Genomic DNA, 17063 nt, shown 5'->3' on the forward strand with positions numbered 1-17063 from the left:
CTCTCACTGCCTACACTGCCTCTCCTGGGTGAGTCTCACACTAAGCCAGATTTCTATAAAAATCTGTTCATAGCACTAATCCAATGAATTTGGATGACTACAGTACATTGAATCATAGACTTCTGTCATGTGCCTGATTCTCTAACTAAACCAAAAGTTCATATTTTGAATCCTTCAGCAAAATGTTTGAGTTCTCAATAAATATTTGTTGAATTGCTTCTTATTTTCAAATCCTATAAGTAGAAATTCACCAAAACCATCTGCACAAAAATATTATATAACAAGCCTTCCAGCATCTGACCTAAATACTTTCTCTTACAACTCAAGCTCTTTTCTTAAGTCTTAACTCAGTTTTTATGAGGAAGAGCCCTTATCACTATTAGCTGTGACTTTTTCTTAGGGTTTTTGAACATATTTAAGTTCCAAAAATTGCTATTTGTGATTGCCTCTGGCAGTCATTCTAGACAGCTAAATGAAATGGACCAAACTATTCTTAAACTGAGGCCAAGATGAGACCCAGTAAGAATTTGTCCACACCCCCGCCCAGTTACAATCCCATATTTAAAAGCCAAATCAGAACAATATTCCTTGAAGATACTTGAATCCCATTCAGACTTTTTACATATGTGTATGTGTCTGTGTGAGCATAATGACTGACATTCCTTTACCCTGTTTGCATAGATAGAGTTAACACTTCAGTTTTTTAATAGCCTTTTTATCTATCCTCTCTTTAGTCTATTCATTATATGACAGTTACACATCATGGAAAATCATTCAAAATCTTTAATCTGTGGCTGCATGCAATTTTTTCCTATTATAAGAATGGAAGTTCAAAATAATATTTCAGTTTTTGAATGAGTTGATACATAAGTGTGTGTGTGTGTGTGTGTGTGTGTGTATATATATATATTATATATATGGCTGGGTAACAAAAGCAGACTGTCGTCGTATTTCAACTTTTGTTTGGTAAAAGGTATGCAAAACAAAAAAGAAATTAAGATCCCCTGCAACAAATAAACCTTTAATGAAATGTACTCAGAAAATAATCCAGGTAATTGGAGGAATCAGAGCGCAAGTTTGCATAAAATTATAAAAGGTCATAATACCTTCCCCAAACACAGGAGGGAAGTGGGAGCACACATGACTGTATAGTCTTTCCTTCTCTGGAGATGGGCAGGAAGTGATGACTGAATATTCAGGGAGGAGCATACTTCAATACTTCCATGTGTATAACCAGATATTCATATGTTTCCCTATGAAAGAAATGTTTTCATGATATATTTAACCTCATTTAGGAAAGCAATTCAGTAATTACTAACCCCAAATGCTGGTCTTGAAAAAATGATTCTTCCCTTAATCAAGATACAGCCTAGCTTGTAAGCAAAGTGCTTAATACGCCTCAAATGGTAAAGATTTGAAGTCAGATGGTTTTGATTCTCCTTTCAGTTCCCCAACCACTGTATGTTGAGTAACCATGGAAGTCACTGGACAATTAAATAGGGTGTCCATCTGTGGTACATTGAATTACAAACCACAACAAATGTGTTCTTAATCTTTATGCCCCTGTGGTTTTGAACCCATTGCAAATGAGACCTTTTGAAGATGTTATTTTTGGTTAAGGCATGGCCAACTGAAGCAGGGTGGGCATTAATCCATATTACTGGAGGCCTTATAATGAAAAGGACACAGGGAGAAGCCAGAAGTCATAGAAACCTGAAGAGGAGAGAGGAGAGGACACTGCCATGAGACAGGAGGCAGAAAAACAAGCCCAGGAAGCCCAAGGATTGACAACAGCAAGCACCAGAGCACTCCAGTCTTCAAGAAGCAAGCAAGCCTTGCTGACATATTGATTTTGGACTTCTAGCCTCAAAATCATGAGCCAGTAAATTCTCATTGTTTAAGCCAACCCATTGTGTGTCATTTATGATAGTAGCTCTGGAAAACTAAGACATCATCTATTTTATCATCGAAATGAGGACACGTGAGAATGAGAAGAACATTGTCCACAATTATGCCATGACAACAATGATAAACAGGCTCTGCCCTGGGCTAACTGAGAGAAGGGCCACCTTTGCCTGTCCCTCTAGCAGACCCGACCTGTAAATTCACCATAATCCTAATTCATCCCATGATAAAGTCTTCCTGCTTTTGACTCAAAAAAAAAAAAAAAAAAAAGATATAGCCTAGCTTGAATAATGAATACTCACTGGTTTTTAGTGTGGTTAAACAAGATTGATCAGTTGGAATAAAAACATTGGGGCACAGCATTTGTTTAAACAAATTGCTTCCTTCTTCACTTTTGCCTTCTATGACAATATGTACCAACCTGGAAGACACCCAATCCCAGAAATGGTACATATCACTGTGACAAGAAGAGCCATCAAATGTTTCAGCACAATGACTTTTGAAAGCAGAAATAAGACACCCTTATTTGATTCTCTAAAGCCAAACACAGTCACTGGCACATAGTAAATGTTTGATAGTTTTTAAGAATTAACATATTTTCCTATGCACAAAGTTGGAATAAGGCAATATAGTCTAAAGATTCAATGAGAAACTTTACCACATAATTCATCACACTGATAAATGCCTATTTACATCTTGCTTTCTCCATTAGACTGTGAACTGTGGAAAGTTGCCTTTCATTCCTCTATTTATGATGTACACAGTACTTAGCAAAAAAAAAAAAAAAAAAAAAAAAACAGGTTTGCAATAAATGCTATTTTGTTGAAACAGTGAATGAAGGTCCCAAAGGTAAAGTGAGAAGTACATCATATCCAGTAGAGAAGTTAAGATCCAGAACTAAAAATATAGTCAGTTGTCCATGGACTAAGATATGGATTCAAATTTAGGGTAGCATTATTCCCAGAGAATTCTTCCATAGTATTCTAGCATAGGCTGTTTTTATTAAGGCTTCTGACATGTTTATACATTTAGTCCTGGACATATGTTATGTGTTTTTCAGTATCAAATACTAGTGTGTGTGTATGTTTGTGTTTGTGTGTGTGTGTTTCTGGGTCTGGGCCTAAGTCCAGATATGTTTCCAAGTCTGACAGAGATTTGGGAAAAAAAGAGAAGGTGAATTGGTCATCAGTATCACCAACAGGGCTCTAAGTACAAAGGAGAAGTTACAGTCCATTAAGTTCTCATACTAAAATTTCACTTAGATTGTAATTTGCTGAGCCTAAGCACTGATTGAAACTTGGATAAATGTCTTAAGGTTAAATTTATGCAGTCAGCCCCAACTTGCTCTAGGCATCCTTATATTAATACTCTGTAACTGTATTCTATTTGGCTTGCTTTGTTCTACAGAAAAGTAACTTTTTGCTTCGTATCAACTATAAACAGTATTTGACTTGGTATACTCTTCAAAAAAGAACACAAAACAATACATTTAATAAATCTGCCTAGTAGTGTCTAGATAGATACACCGAGTTAGAAATAGTGGTAAAAAGTATAGCACTGTAAAAGTTTTTTCTAGAAACAAGCACGCTTTAATTTAGTCACATATAGATCAAGGTGATTTTTCCAAAGTATACCCAAGGCAGAGGGAGCATGGCAGGTTCATAAAAATTCTGGACACAAAGTCAGATATTCTGCTCTGTAAATGAAGATGTAAATTTTACATTACACTCAAACATTAGCCAATGGACCATAACAAAGTCTTTACTAATTCTTAAGGAAATGAGAAAAATGTGGTATTTCAAAAAACAAAATGCATTCAATTTAATGAATTATTCTTTATTTGGGGCTTTACTGCTTCTTATTTTTTAATCAAAATTCTAGTTTTTAATTAAATGATAGTGTTAATTGAGGGTAGAGATTTTAATTTGGGGATTGCTTTGAGTTTGACTTTTAAATCCTGGCATCACTGGTTGATGAAGAATACAACTAATATATAATTCCAGGAATGAGCAATGCTTTCCAGAATGGATTTGGTCTGACTTTCATGGTAAACTGTACAAAATATTTGATGTGTAAGCTTATGTAAATTCATTTATTAACAAAGGCAGTGTCTGGCATTTCATGCAGAGACTCAGCAAAGCTGAAAACAGTTAAACCAGTGTATTAATATTTAATTTTAAGGGCATATATTCATTATGTAGCACTTAATTTATAATTTTAAGGGCATATATTCATTATTTAGCACTTAATTTTTATCAGTTGATTGGATAAAATGTGTTTAAGCAGTTAAGCTTATGAAAAGGTTGCACACTCATTTTACTTATAATTAAACCTATTTGAAACTTGGAAATCATATCCCCATAATAAAACACTTTTATTAAGAGAAATTTGGTTCCTAAGACCATAGGTCCTATAAAAGGCTATCAATATATGTAATATATAATGAATGGATATTATATCATTTCTATAAGAAACACATTCAAAGTTGTAACTGTGGTTATCTGGTGATCATAGCTCTTTTGCACAGTCTCAGGGACCTGAATTCCTATTTCTGCCAATGAAGAAAAATTTCCTTTCCAATCAAGCACGTGCTGAAGAAATCTTAAGCCTTCATTCATATTTTCATTTAACAGTGATATTGATCACCTTCTATGCTATGAAGACATACAGTGAACAAGATGATAATCTCATTCTCCTCATATAACTAGTATGATATCATAGGAGACATACAATAGAGATATTATTATATAACATAATATAATGTCAGGCTTTTGATAAGAGCTATAAGGGAAAAAAATAAAGTTTCTCTTATAGCGTTAGGAGATAAATATATGAGGCAGTATGCTATAGGGTTTTGGAATTCTAGGCACATTCTAAAAAACTTTCATTAAACTGATGCGTAAAAACTTTGAGGTCATAGTGGCTTTGTAATGGCAGCATGAATAGGAATATTTCTTCATCATCATATAGTGGTAATGGATCATATCTATACTTACGGGTGCCACAGAACAATGTAAAAAACATTCTTACTGGGATCATATTTAAGGTTTTAAATGGCATAGGGTAAGTATTCTTAGAAATAAATGAACTTTGTGCTTTGACAATGAGTTGTGCACTTTGACAACACTATGGCAACTAGTTTAATTAACAATCCAAGTTTAAGATTTTATTTGACCAAGTATATGAAAATTCTAAGAAGAGTTTAAGAAATACTTAAAAAGAAGCTTGTAACATCAGTAACTAATGAATAATGCACAAATATTAACTTAAAATTGATTTGTCTCAAAGCTAAGCCTTACATTACACTTTTACCAATTATGAAATAGATCAGAGAGATAGAAAACAGAATTGGGTTGAAAAGCCTGTAGAGATTCATGATAACAGAGGTACAAGTAAAGTGGAAAGAAATGTTATGCTTCAGGAAAGGTTCAATACCCCAGAGGGGATGAAGGAATTATAATACTAAAGGAGAGATAATAAAAATTGTATTGAATTGTTTTAAATAGAAAACACAAATTTGATGACATTTAAAAATGAAACATTTAATACTTTTAGATTTACTTAACATTACTCAATGTCTTTCTCATTGGTGATTCACAAATTCACTTCAGAGTATAGTTGCAACAAACGATGGATGTGAAATTTGTTGGGTATGGCAGGGAGGTAAGAACTTTCATTCACTATTAGTAAACAATGCATTTCCCTCTGAAATCATAACAAAATAAATCCCACTGTTGTATTCCTCATAACATTTTAATAAATTTGCAGGTAGATATTTTTAAGGGTATATGCTATTGAAAATTAATTCATAAGTAAAAGGATGTACAAATTCAATAAATAAAATGAGCAATTAAAAACAACAGCTGTAGAAAAAAATAACTATTGGCATAGATGAAATTAACACCTCAGATTTCACTGTTTAATTCACAACACAGTTCTTATTAACTAGAGCACTGATAATACTGGAGATTTAAATAACTAAGAAAGTTTTTAAGCTATCGCTTATGATGGAATATATTGTTTTACACTGTGAGCTCTCAACATAAATTAGTGAATATATTAGGGGAACCCATAGTATTCAATGGGGGAAAACCTACTAAATGTAATAAAAGACTAAACTGCAAAGAGAAAGCCACATGAAAAGATTATTGTCCTTCATGAATTTATTTTTCTGAAACTCCTGATTTATCCTATAAGATATCAGAAACCATTACTTGCCTTTTTACATATATTTTGAAGAGACACTTCTAAAGAGGAGTTTTCAATATTGCATTTGCATCTGTTTTCAAGTGCAGATGCAATCATATATGTAATACAGGTGGTAAACTGTCATCCTCTTCAGATGACATTCAGAACTATGAAGATATAAAGTATTTATGCAGTATTTAATATTTCTCTTCCAGTTCTTCTATGAGTTAAGTCAATATTCTCATCTCTAGAAAGATTTAGCAATTGACCTACTTGGCCTAATTTACAAAAGACCATTGTAAAAATGAGCTAAACTTAAAAATCTTCCTGTGGTTGTAGCTAAATGATAGGAAACTACTCACAAAATAATAACTGACTCAATTTGCAGTTAAAAATAAATAAAACTGAGTTTATTATCACCCAACTGACACAGCCAACATCCAGGTTTCAACCATGCAGGTTTTTTGGCATTTAATATTTAATTAAAAATATATTTTAATAATTGTTAACTGAATATCACCTAAAGCTAAGTCACTCTCTTGAGTAATAATTTAACATTTAGAAAATAGGCATTCTGGAAAATATGGCTTGACAATTAACATTTTCACTGGCAATGGAAAAAAAAGACATCATTAATGCAAATAAGAAAAATATTTTTCAACTTCTGAGGTTTTATAAATACTGCAAAAGAAGCCTAGCATATCATAGAATATAAGAAATTCTTATTATGTTTTCCAGAGTCCATAGAAAATATCAGTATTAGCTATTTAATTATCTTAAATTTTGATCAAATATTTAAATGCCAGTCATCTGAATTTGGAGCTCAGAATAATTTAATTTTGTTAGCTATAAAAATAATTCATAACCTTAATAATTTATATGTATATATACATATATACACATAATATGTAAAATTATATAAGTATATAAATTTTTACAGGACTTGTACTGCTTTATGCATTTAATTATATAATGATATATCAATTAATCGACCTTGTTAGAAGCAATGAATAGCTACTAAATCTTTTATTCTGAGTGCCTAGCATAATTCTAGCACATGATTTGTTGGATAAATGTTAGATGAATGAATGAATGAATTCACAACTATATCAAAAAAAGGAAGTTCAAAGGCATGATTTCAAGATTAAATATAAACACATATAATTCCAAGTCAAAGTTGTAGTTACAAAAATCCATTTGCATGTGTAATGCATAAAAAGACTTTTTTTTTTTCAGAAGATACTAATCCAATATAGCTTTCCATAGGATTTTACAAGTTGGCCTTCTCTGTTAAATTTAGTTTAACTTAATGTTATTCAAATTTATCCGAGAATAAAACAATTTTTGCCAAATACACTTATTTTCCCGTCTCTGACAATCTTTAGTGAAACATCCATTTAAGAAACGTTTGGAATCAGTTCAGGAGTTTTAGCCCTCCTTAAGTTATTTGCATCCTTAACTTGTTAAGAAAATACCTATTCACTTGATGGGATGTGGAATTTGAGCAAGAGACAGACCTCTCCCATGTTCCCTGCCTTTTCTTTGTTCACCCACACTATATCTTTTTACTCATTAGAAAAACAGAGATAGCAGTTTAGCACCTGAATTCTTAAATTTTACTGATTGGCACCTCAATTCTCAGACTTCATCACTCCACTAGAACAATAGAAGTGATTTCTTCATTAACTTCATGCAAATTCCAAATACGAACTAAGTCTAGTATTAACACCTTTGTACTTATAATTATCATGTCAGATTTCAATTCAAACTCTTGAACCATAAAAGCATAGTATTTGGGGATTAGAAAGAATTTTAAAAATTATCAACACTCTTTTTTGATAGATAAATAAACTGAGATGTTAAATGGCTTGGACCAACTCAGATATTTAACTCAGTATGGACTCAAGTTGCCGTTGTTATTGTTCGTTGTTGCTGTTGTATTACTATTGTTGTTCTACAGTTTTACCCTATCTAAATTTACTAAAAAAATTTCTTAAAACTATATTGCAACATATTCACCACACCTGAACTAATACTATGTAGCACTCCAAACAATAAAATTCTGTGTCATTTATTATTTTCTACAACTACATTCCATCTTCCATTTGAAGAAGCAGAGGCACATGCATGAGAAAATCTTCATTTCAATTCATATTTTAGTAAATGGTTACATGATATTGTGTATGCATGTCCATTTCTACCTTCAAAGGACACACATTATACGTGGATGTCAGAAATTAACTTCAGCTACTAATGACAGTCATCCATTCTACCATGAAAATTGCTGATGATTAGCTACCTAAAAAGCACTATCAACATCTGATGACATTGATAGCTTCAACCTTCCAGATTAATGAGATTCTAAAACTGTGTTTTGGAGCCACACTCATTTTCTTGATATTAGCATTGAAATTATATATGTTGCTTTTTATCATAATGATCTTAATCTCTATATTTTGAGAATGTAAAAAATAAAAAAACCCAAAAGTATAAGTAGAGATAAATGCAATCTATTATCACTACAGTTAATTACTTTAAAAATTCCATTATTCAAGCTGGCATCAAAATAAAGCAAACAGTAAAAGGAAGACAGCTATTTAATGAAACGACTTTCTCTCTCAGGATTATAATCTCGGTTATGCCTTTAATTATGCAGTATGGAAGGATTTGTGACATGAACTAAATAATCCTACACTATCATGATAATTTGTAATCACAGCAGTGACCACGATTCATTGACTTATTATACATTTGCATGCTGTAATCTACTAAAACACCATACATGCCCAACTATCCAAAACTGTTTAAAATAAAATTCTCCAACAGCTTTGGAAACTGTCCTATCCTGATGTATATAATATAGAGTGGAATGCATGAAAGGCTAAGTTAGATATTTGTAAAGTATATGCACACCATTTCCATTTTCTGTGTTCTAGTTCAAATGTTAAGAAATGTAACCACATTTGCACATGTTTGCTAAGTGAATATAGATTCATAAACTGTATTATTAAATATCCATAATGACATTGGAGTGTTGAGATTCTGCAAGCATATCCCATGTAAGAAGGGCAGTATAAGTGGACAGTAAAGGTTCCCTTCCTCTTTTGTTTCTATTTATACGTATCTATAAGTTCCTTCTAAGCAAGAGACTTGACTGTAAATGCTGCTGCATAGGGACTTTCAGAAACAGATCAGCAATCACAAGCGTGATTTTCTAGGGTTCTAAGGAAACAATGAGCTAATAGGGTATTATTAGTATTATGTCTACTCATAATAACCAGAGGTAGATGGGTGCATAAGAATATTATGCAAAGTGGCATGGAGGAATAAAGATATTTATATTAAAGAAAAGAATGATGATAAACAAAAGACGTAATCAGCGACTGCAATGAAGACAAAAATGTAAGAATAGTGAGATAAGTATTACTAAGAGTTTAAATAAATCAAATAGACCAATTAAATAGAATTATCAAAAATAATTTAAATAAAACAGATGAATTAAAAATATTAAGTGCTGGGTAAAATTCACATGTATTTAGAAGTCAAGCTTTAGAGATATTAAGGTTATAACACACCCTAGCAACTCATTTCACTGAAAATCTTCAAAGTAAATTACTTCACATTAATAATTACTTTTATAACTTAGCTGACTTTACATGGAAAAATAAATTTGTATTAGGGAAATACTTCCTCATCAGATTTCCTAAGAGACACCAATTGGGAGGAAGTCCAAACGTTTTTTTTTTTTTTTACCCTGTTCTGCTTACTGCAGAAATGGCCACTGACAGCCAGCCAGCCTTACCCTGCAAGATTCCATCCTCTTCTTCCATCCCAGCTACAGTCCTTTGCATCAGTGATGGACAGCTGAACCAAGTGGAATGCATCACAATCTTTTAACGTGGGATTTGAAATATTACCAGCTGGTCTGAACTGATCTCTTTAATATGGGAGATCAGTTTTGGAATTGTGGGGAAGCTATGTGCAAAGTGAGGCAAAGAAATCTGGTCTGCGGGGAGAGAATGAAGGAAATGACTAGTTAGAAGTATGCAGAAGAAAGCAAGGGAGATCACCGCTTGTTCCACAGGAGCTTGTCCAATACTTTGGTTCCATGATTTCAAGAATCAATTGACCTTGGTTGTATGAGTTAACAATAGATCCCTTTTTATCCCTTAAGCTAGCTGAAGTCAGTTCATGCTACTTGAAACCAACTGTAATTTGACCAATAGGACAATCAATAACTAAATCAGCTCAATTTATCTGGACAACTTACAAATACAGAACACCTCTTATAAACTTTTTCTGTAAATGTAATTTATCTTAATCATATCTAAATGAAATATTTCTCCCATACCCTGACTACTTAAAAAGAAAAAGCAGGACAATACCTAAGTTGTTTTGAAGTTCAAGCTTATTATCATGTAGCTGCTCATCACTGTATTCCTCCTCTAGGTCAGGGCAAAGTGATGCAATACAAAACGGCCTTCCAGGTGAAAGGGTGTTGTTTCCATAGGTTTGTATAAGCCCACCATCAAAAAATCTGTAAAATTAAAATTCCTGAGTCTGCTTTTGATGATTGCTTCCTTTCTTCACTGTGAATTTCCCTTCCTGCTGCAATTACTGTGCATTCCAGGTTGATTTGTGAAAATGAATTGTTCATCACTGAAAAACATTTGAATGTTCTAGGAAACTTTATACATGTACTATTGAGAAAATGCTAAGGTGGATTTTGGTAAAAACCCCTCAAGTCTTTATTAAAAAATTATTGAGATGTTTTACTCAACAAGTGAATATTTTCCCATCTTTTAAGTTTTAACTAAAAATAGTTCAAACATACTGAAAAGATTATGATAATGATCAAAACATAATGACTTTATAAGTCTATCACCATCGCTACCCACCTCTTCAGTGATTAAAAACAAGAACATGAACAAAGAACAGAAATCAAGGACACATATTGAGTACTTACTACGGCCAGGAATTGTGTTAAACATTGTGTTGTATTGTATTATACATTCTAATCCTTACAATAATCTTGTGCAGTAGGTAGTAATATATGTAACTCATGGTTGAGGAGACTGAGATTGGGGTGAAGTCAGATTTTGAATCAAGATTAGTTGATTTTAAAGTCTCCAAGTTACGCATACTGCCTTTAAGGAGACAGACATTAATATATTAGTAATTTGGATTGAGCTCAACGGGAGAGGGCCCAAGAGTTTTTAGATATGTTTGTGCAGATTGTGGTTTAACAACCCTAGAGGACACCATTCATAATTTATCTATTTGAATAATTGAGGAGAGGAACTGGGTCCTGTTCACCATTGTAATATTAGTGCTTGATACATAATAGTCCTTTGTTTAAATCAGTATGTTGTATAAATAAATAACCTTCTCCTGGATCAGATTTGCATGACACCAAATAAATAAGAACCCTAAATTCAAGCTTCATCTGTTTTCACAGCTGCATTTGCAGCCTTTTAGGTCAAATAACCACTGCGTTGTAAAAATTATTATGTCTAATTTGGTATCAATCAGTAACAGATTTATTTAATAAAAATTTATATTTGAGGCACAGGGCAACATGTTAGATAAAAACAAAAAGTCTCTACACAAGAGAAGCTTATGACATTCACACAAAGAATCGGTAACACTACAAATTCAAATTGTAACAATACAAATTGGTAATTAAATGTGTTCAATACATAAGTGCTATACCGATTCAGCCTAAGAAATGGTCATCCTCATCCTTCCTGTGTGATAATTGAAGTTTTCATGGTGTATAAGTTGAGCTGGGCATTAAAAAATTAATGGCATTAGGATGGGTTGTATGGGAGGCAGGAGGTGGAGTATTTCAAGTAATCGTGTGCAAAAGACTAGAGGTAGAAATTTACATGAATCCTTTGGGGAGTTCAGAAGAAAGAAATAAGTTAATTTGGGTGAAAGAGTAGTGGGATATATGATCACAAATACTAGACTCAAGAGGACCAAGATTCCAGGCTGAGTGGTTTGGACTATCATTTCCTACATTAGTGCAAGCACCGAACAGCATAACGGAAAGAAAAAGAGAATAGGGCAATGAATAGCAAAAGCCTCAGAAAACTTCACACAAGGTGGGAGGCTTGAGCATTCTCTCTTCCCCTGCTGCCTTTAATGGAAATAATCAACAGGAATGCTGGATGATTACAGTATATTTTTTCTCTGTGGGAGAAGGAGATTATGTACTCAGAACCATAAAGCATTTTGCTTGCAAAATTAATTCAAATTGACTTGCATGGAAGCACTGGCACATGAACTGAAAACAGCTGAAGGATAACTTAGAAAAAAAAAAAAAAGAATCATGATAAATAACAATCAAGCCACACAGAAAAATACATGGTTTTGGGACTCAGGGACCTTTGCAAGGCCCAGTCATTTTTAACATCTTCATTAATGATTAGGAAGAAGAAAGTTTAAAAAAAAAAAAATCATGTTTATATACAGAAACTAGTGAAAATACCAATGAGGGAAGATTTTTTTTTTCAGATGGAAAAGGATTCAGGCCCAGATTTTACATGGAATATATCGTTTGCCAGAGAGACATTTAGATAGACACTGAGAGTTCCCATAAAATGCAGGGGGTTTAAGAAAGGTATAGGATCCAATATGAGACAGGTGGTAATTAACCTGGGAGAAGGTTGGTTAGTGCAAGTTTGTGCACAGGTGCGTTACATTATAGGGGAGGTATTAGTAATGTGTATACGACTCCTTAGAAATCGCCTGAAACTCTTTATCCACGTTTGTGTTCCTTGCATATTTTAAGACAAGTGGAAGAAATAATCCAAAAAAGGAACAAATCAGAAGAATTAAGAGTCTGTGTACACAGCTAAACAAGATAAAGAGTATGGATAACATAGGTATACATATTACATTCTGGATTAAAAATAAAACGATAGGTTTAGGATGGAGTGAAGAAGAAAGATTTCACAGCATGATCTGCTAAAGGGAGGGTCAGACTTAGTCTTGGAGCCATACTTCCCTGAAAAGGTAGTACTTAAGCTGGGATCCAAAGGATGAAGTTTTAGCTAGCCAGATGGGGTGAAGGTAAGGACAGGAGATTAAGAAGAGAATATCATGGATAAAGGTCATTTTCCTGTTCAAATTTCATGATCTTCCCTATAATATGAGAAAAGTGTTTTGAAAGCCTCCAAAGAAGAAAATACTTGCATTATTCCATACTGACTTTGAGCGAATACTCAGAACGATACATAATGAAACAATAATACATGTATGTATCATGTCTACTTTGCAATAATACATGTGACAATTGCTAATACATTCAACATATCTGCATATATCAAAGACTAAATACAACGTTGGTTTCATATGCAGAAGCAGAGCTGGACATTTTAAAGAACTTCCTTAATAAGTGCTAAGCTTCCTTGTGGGAAATCTAAATGCAAAATTTTGCTTCATCTAAACTTCAGTGTGTGCTTAAGGACTATTTTGAATTCCTTAAATTATTCATCTTAATTAACTTATGAATTGGATGGCGTGTTTTTTGTTTTTCTAAAAAAATAATGAATATAAAGCTACTTTGGATCAAGCTGGATTCTTCATTATGCTGGCATTTGCTTTATATTGTATAATATTAATTTCCTTTAGAGTTGTTTTCTTTCACTCTCCAAATAAAGAGCTTTTCTATATCCAGTAATGTTTTTTCTTTTTTTTTTTTTTTTTTTACACACTTCATCATTACTTTAATCTTTATTAGCCTCACCATGTTCAGTGTAGGACTCAGTGCTTGTCATTATTTTTTTTCTCCTTCAATAAGAAGCAAAGGCAAAACAAGATCCTGGCAAAATCCACTGTGATCATAACCAAAATGTAGGAGACAGATTAATGGGGTTCAAATGTTTCTCCTCATTTTTGCCCTTTATTTTGGGGATAGAGATTCATACACCAGACCCCCCCCACACACACACCCACACACTTTGCCAAAATCTAAATGTTAACAGAAAATCCAGCTCAAGTTTTTCTTGATTCAAGTGAACCCACTTAAAACACTAATGATACATCCACAGGCCATTTTGACTAATCTAAACCTTAGTTATTTTCAAGTTCAAATTTAAATACATGGGCTCTCTATATCAAAGAAATAAGAAAATAATACAAAGTCACAATAATACAAGAAAAGCCACAAACTCCTGTTTTGAAGTCTCCACTAAGTAAAGCTATTATTTATTCTTTCTTCCTAGTCAGAGAACAAGTGAATTTCCATTTTTGTACATAAGACTTAGAAAGTAAATATTCTGAAACATCCTTCGAATGAATTAATTATTCTGAATGATCCTAATAGCTTCTAAGATTAAGCACAAGAAAAGATTTCCAAATAATATTTGCCTTTTTTATTTGAGTAGGAGAAGAAAATAAAGCAAAAATAAAAGCAGACTATATAATAGAACTCAGTGATGATGCTCAGGGGAAAACAGAGGCTTTCCCATTATGTGCTACAGGAAGTACAGCAAACTCAGTGGGAAAAAGTGTGGTTCCCCCGAAGCACAGGAGGCAGGTGCATCTTGTGACATTGTAACAACAACATATGGAAAAAAAGAACAATAGTGGAATTTCTAAGACGTAAGAACAAAATCTGCTCTAAACAAACACCATAACTGTTAATTTTATTCTTATAAGAACAAGCTTGAAAACACTTGCTAAAAATTCCCAGGAAACAATACTCTTTATATCTATGCTTACACTCAATAGATTAATCAACATTAAACATTCCAGAAAGTGACTGAAAAAAACTTTAATATAATTAGGAGGAAAATTACGTCTTCAAGATGTGTACCGATAAGTGGGCAAAGCTACCCACTTAAAACACTAATGATACATCCACAGGCCATTTTGACTAATCTAAACCTTAGTTATTTTCAAGTTCAAATTTAACTACATGGGCTCTCTATATCAAAGAAATAAGAAAATAATACAAAGTCACAATAATACAAGGAAGGCCACAAACTCCTGTTTTGAAGTCTCCACTAAGTAATTATTTATTCTTTCTTCCTAGTCAGAAAACAAGTGAATTTCCATTTTTGTACATATGACTTAAAAAGTAAATATTCTGAAACATCCTTCAAATGAATTAATTATTCTGAATGATCCTAATAGCTTCTAAGATCAAGCAGAAAAAGAGAGAAGGAAGCTGTGAGAAAAATTTGTTTTAGAAGGAATCTTTGGGTCTACTGTTATTCAGCAGATTTGGTCAGAATAACAGACAAGTGAATTCCTATGAAGTTTGTGCACCTATTCTAGAATGCTTTCATAATTTTAATTGAAATGGGATCTATATAAAACACAACTTTTACCTTTGAAGAAAATACTGATGTTTATAATGGTTTTTTTCTAACTTATGCTAAAGTACTAGGCTTGGAAGTTACTATTACACATTTGACATTTAATGGGAAAGTTGAGACTTGAAGAAATTGAGTCCTGATTTTGATAGGACAGAGTCCTCTTCGAAAATCCCCAAATTGGGTATCTAAAAACAAAATAGAGATGAGAATAGAATTTTTGAGGCCTCCTTCCTATTATTTAGTTTCATTCTTAAGAATTTCTATTATTGCCAGAAGCAGATCATAATGGGCGGCACTGAAAAAGTATAAGAAACTCAATGTAAAACCTTATCAAAAGGCTTATCTGGAGGAAAAAAAAATTAAACCATATAAGCAGTAAAGTTTGGCATTGAGGGTAATAATGCATACTTTATACCAATTAAGTACATATATATTAAAATATAATTTAAAAGTTTTCCTTCATTTTACATTTGAATGAAAAAACAAAAGATAGCAGGAAAATTTCATAAAGACTTACCCCAATTTTTTGGAAAAGCAATCCAACCCAGATTCCCCATGACAGTATGTGAATCCAATAGGGAAATGCAAATCAAAACTATAATGAGATACCATTGCACACTCACTAGAATGACTGCAATCAAAAAAAAAACAAGGGAAAATCGCAAGTGTTGGAGAGGATGTGGAGAAATAGGAACACTCTTTCATTGATACTCTGGGAATATATAATGGTGCAGCCACTGAGGAAGACTTATTATCTTACAAACTTACAGTTCTGAGGCTGTGGAAATGTCCAAATCAAGGTGTCATCAAGACAATACATGGACTCCTCTGCCAGATGGCAAGGTACATGGTGGTGTCTGCTGCTCTCTCCCTTCTCTTATGGGTTTTGTTGCTTTCACCTTCTGGCTCCTGGGACTTTCTCTCTGTGTCTCTCTCCATATTCATCCCGTTTATATAGGACTCCAGTAAGATGATTAAGACCCCCCTAGGGGCACACCTCAACTGAAATAACCTAATCAAAAGGTTTTACTTATAAAAGGTTTACACGCACAAGAATTGATTAACTTACAGATCATACTATACTGGGATCTATAAAACCTCCAAATAATCATAGGCAGTTCCTCAGTAAGTTAAGTACAGAATTACCACATGATTAGGCAGTCCCACTTCTATGTATATACCCAAAAGATCTGAAAGCAAGGAGTCAAACAGACATTTGCACACCAATGTTCATACTAACATTATTTACAGTTGCCAAAAGAGAGAAGCAACCCAGATTGTCCAACAACTGATGAATGGATAAACAAAATGAGATATATACACACAATGGAATATTATGCAACCATAAAAAGGAATGAAGTTCTGATAACATGAAACAAACAACACGGATGAAACCTGAAGATAACATGTTAAGTGAAATAAGCCATACACAAAGAACAAATATTGTATGATATCACTAATATGAAATAATTAGAATAGGCAAATTCATAAATCAGAATCTAGAATGCAGGTTAATAGAGAACAGTGTAGAGGTTGGGAATAGGGAGTTAATTGATTTAATAAAAAAACCAAATTCCATGTTTTTTTTAAAAATGCTGTTCACTGTATACAAACCATGAACAGAGAAAAAAAAAATTTAAA

At 33.0% G+C, this 17063-nt stretch overlaps 1 protein-coding gene across 6 annotated transcripts in view; it reads right to left on the minus strand.

Annotated features, from left to right (window-relative positions):
- Positions 1-17063, minus strand: part of EPHA5 (EPH receptor A5) — a 402903-nt gene that overhangs the window by 358854 nt on the left and 26986 nt on the right. The gene's annotated exons all lie outside the window — the stretch shown is intronic.

The sequence above is a fragment of the Choloepus didactylus genome, chromosome 3 (genome assembly GCF_015220235.1).
Source record: "Choloepus didactylus isolate mChoDid1 chromosome 3, mChoDid1.pri, whole genome shotgun sequence".
In the NCBI taxonomy this organism is placed as follows: Eukaryota; Metazoa; Chordata; class Mammalia; order Pilosa; family Megalonychidae; genus Choloepus; species Choloepus didactylus.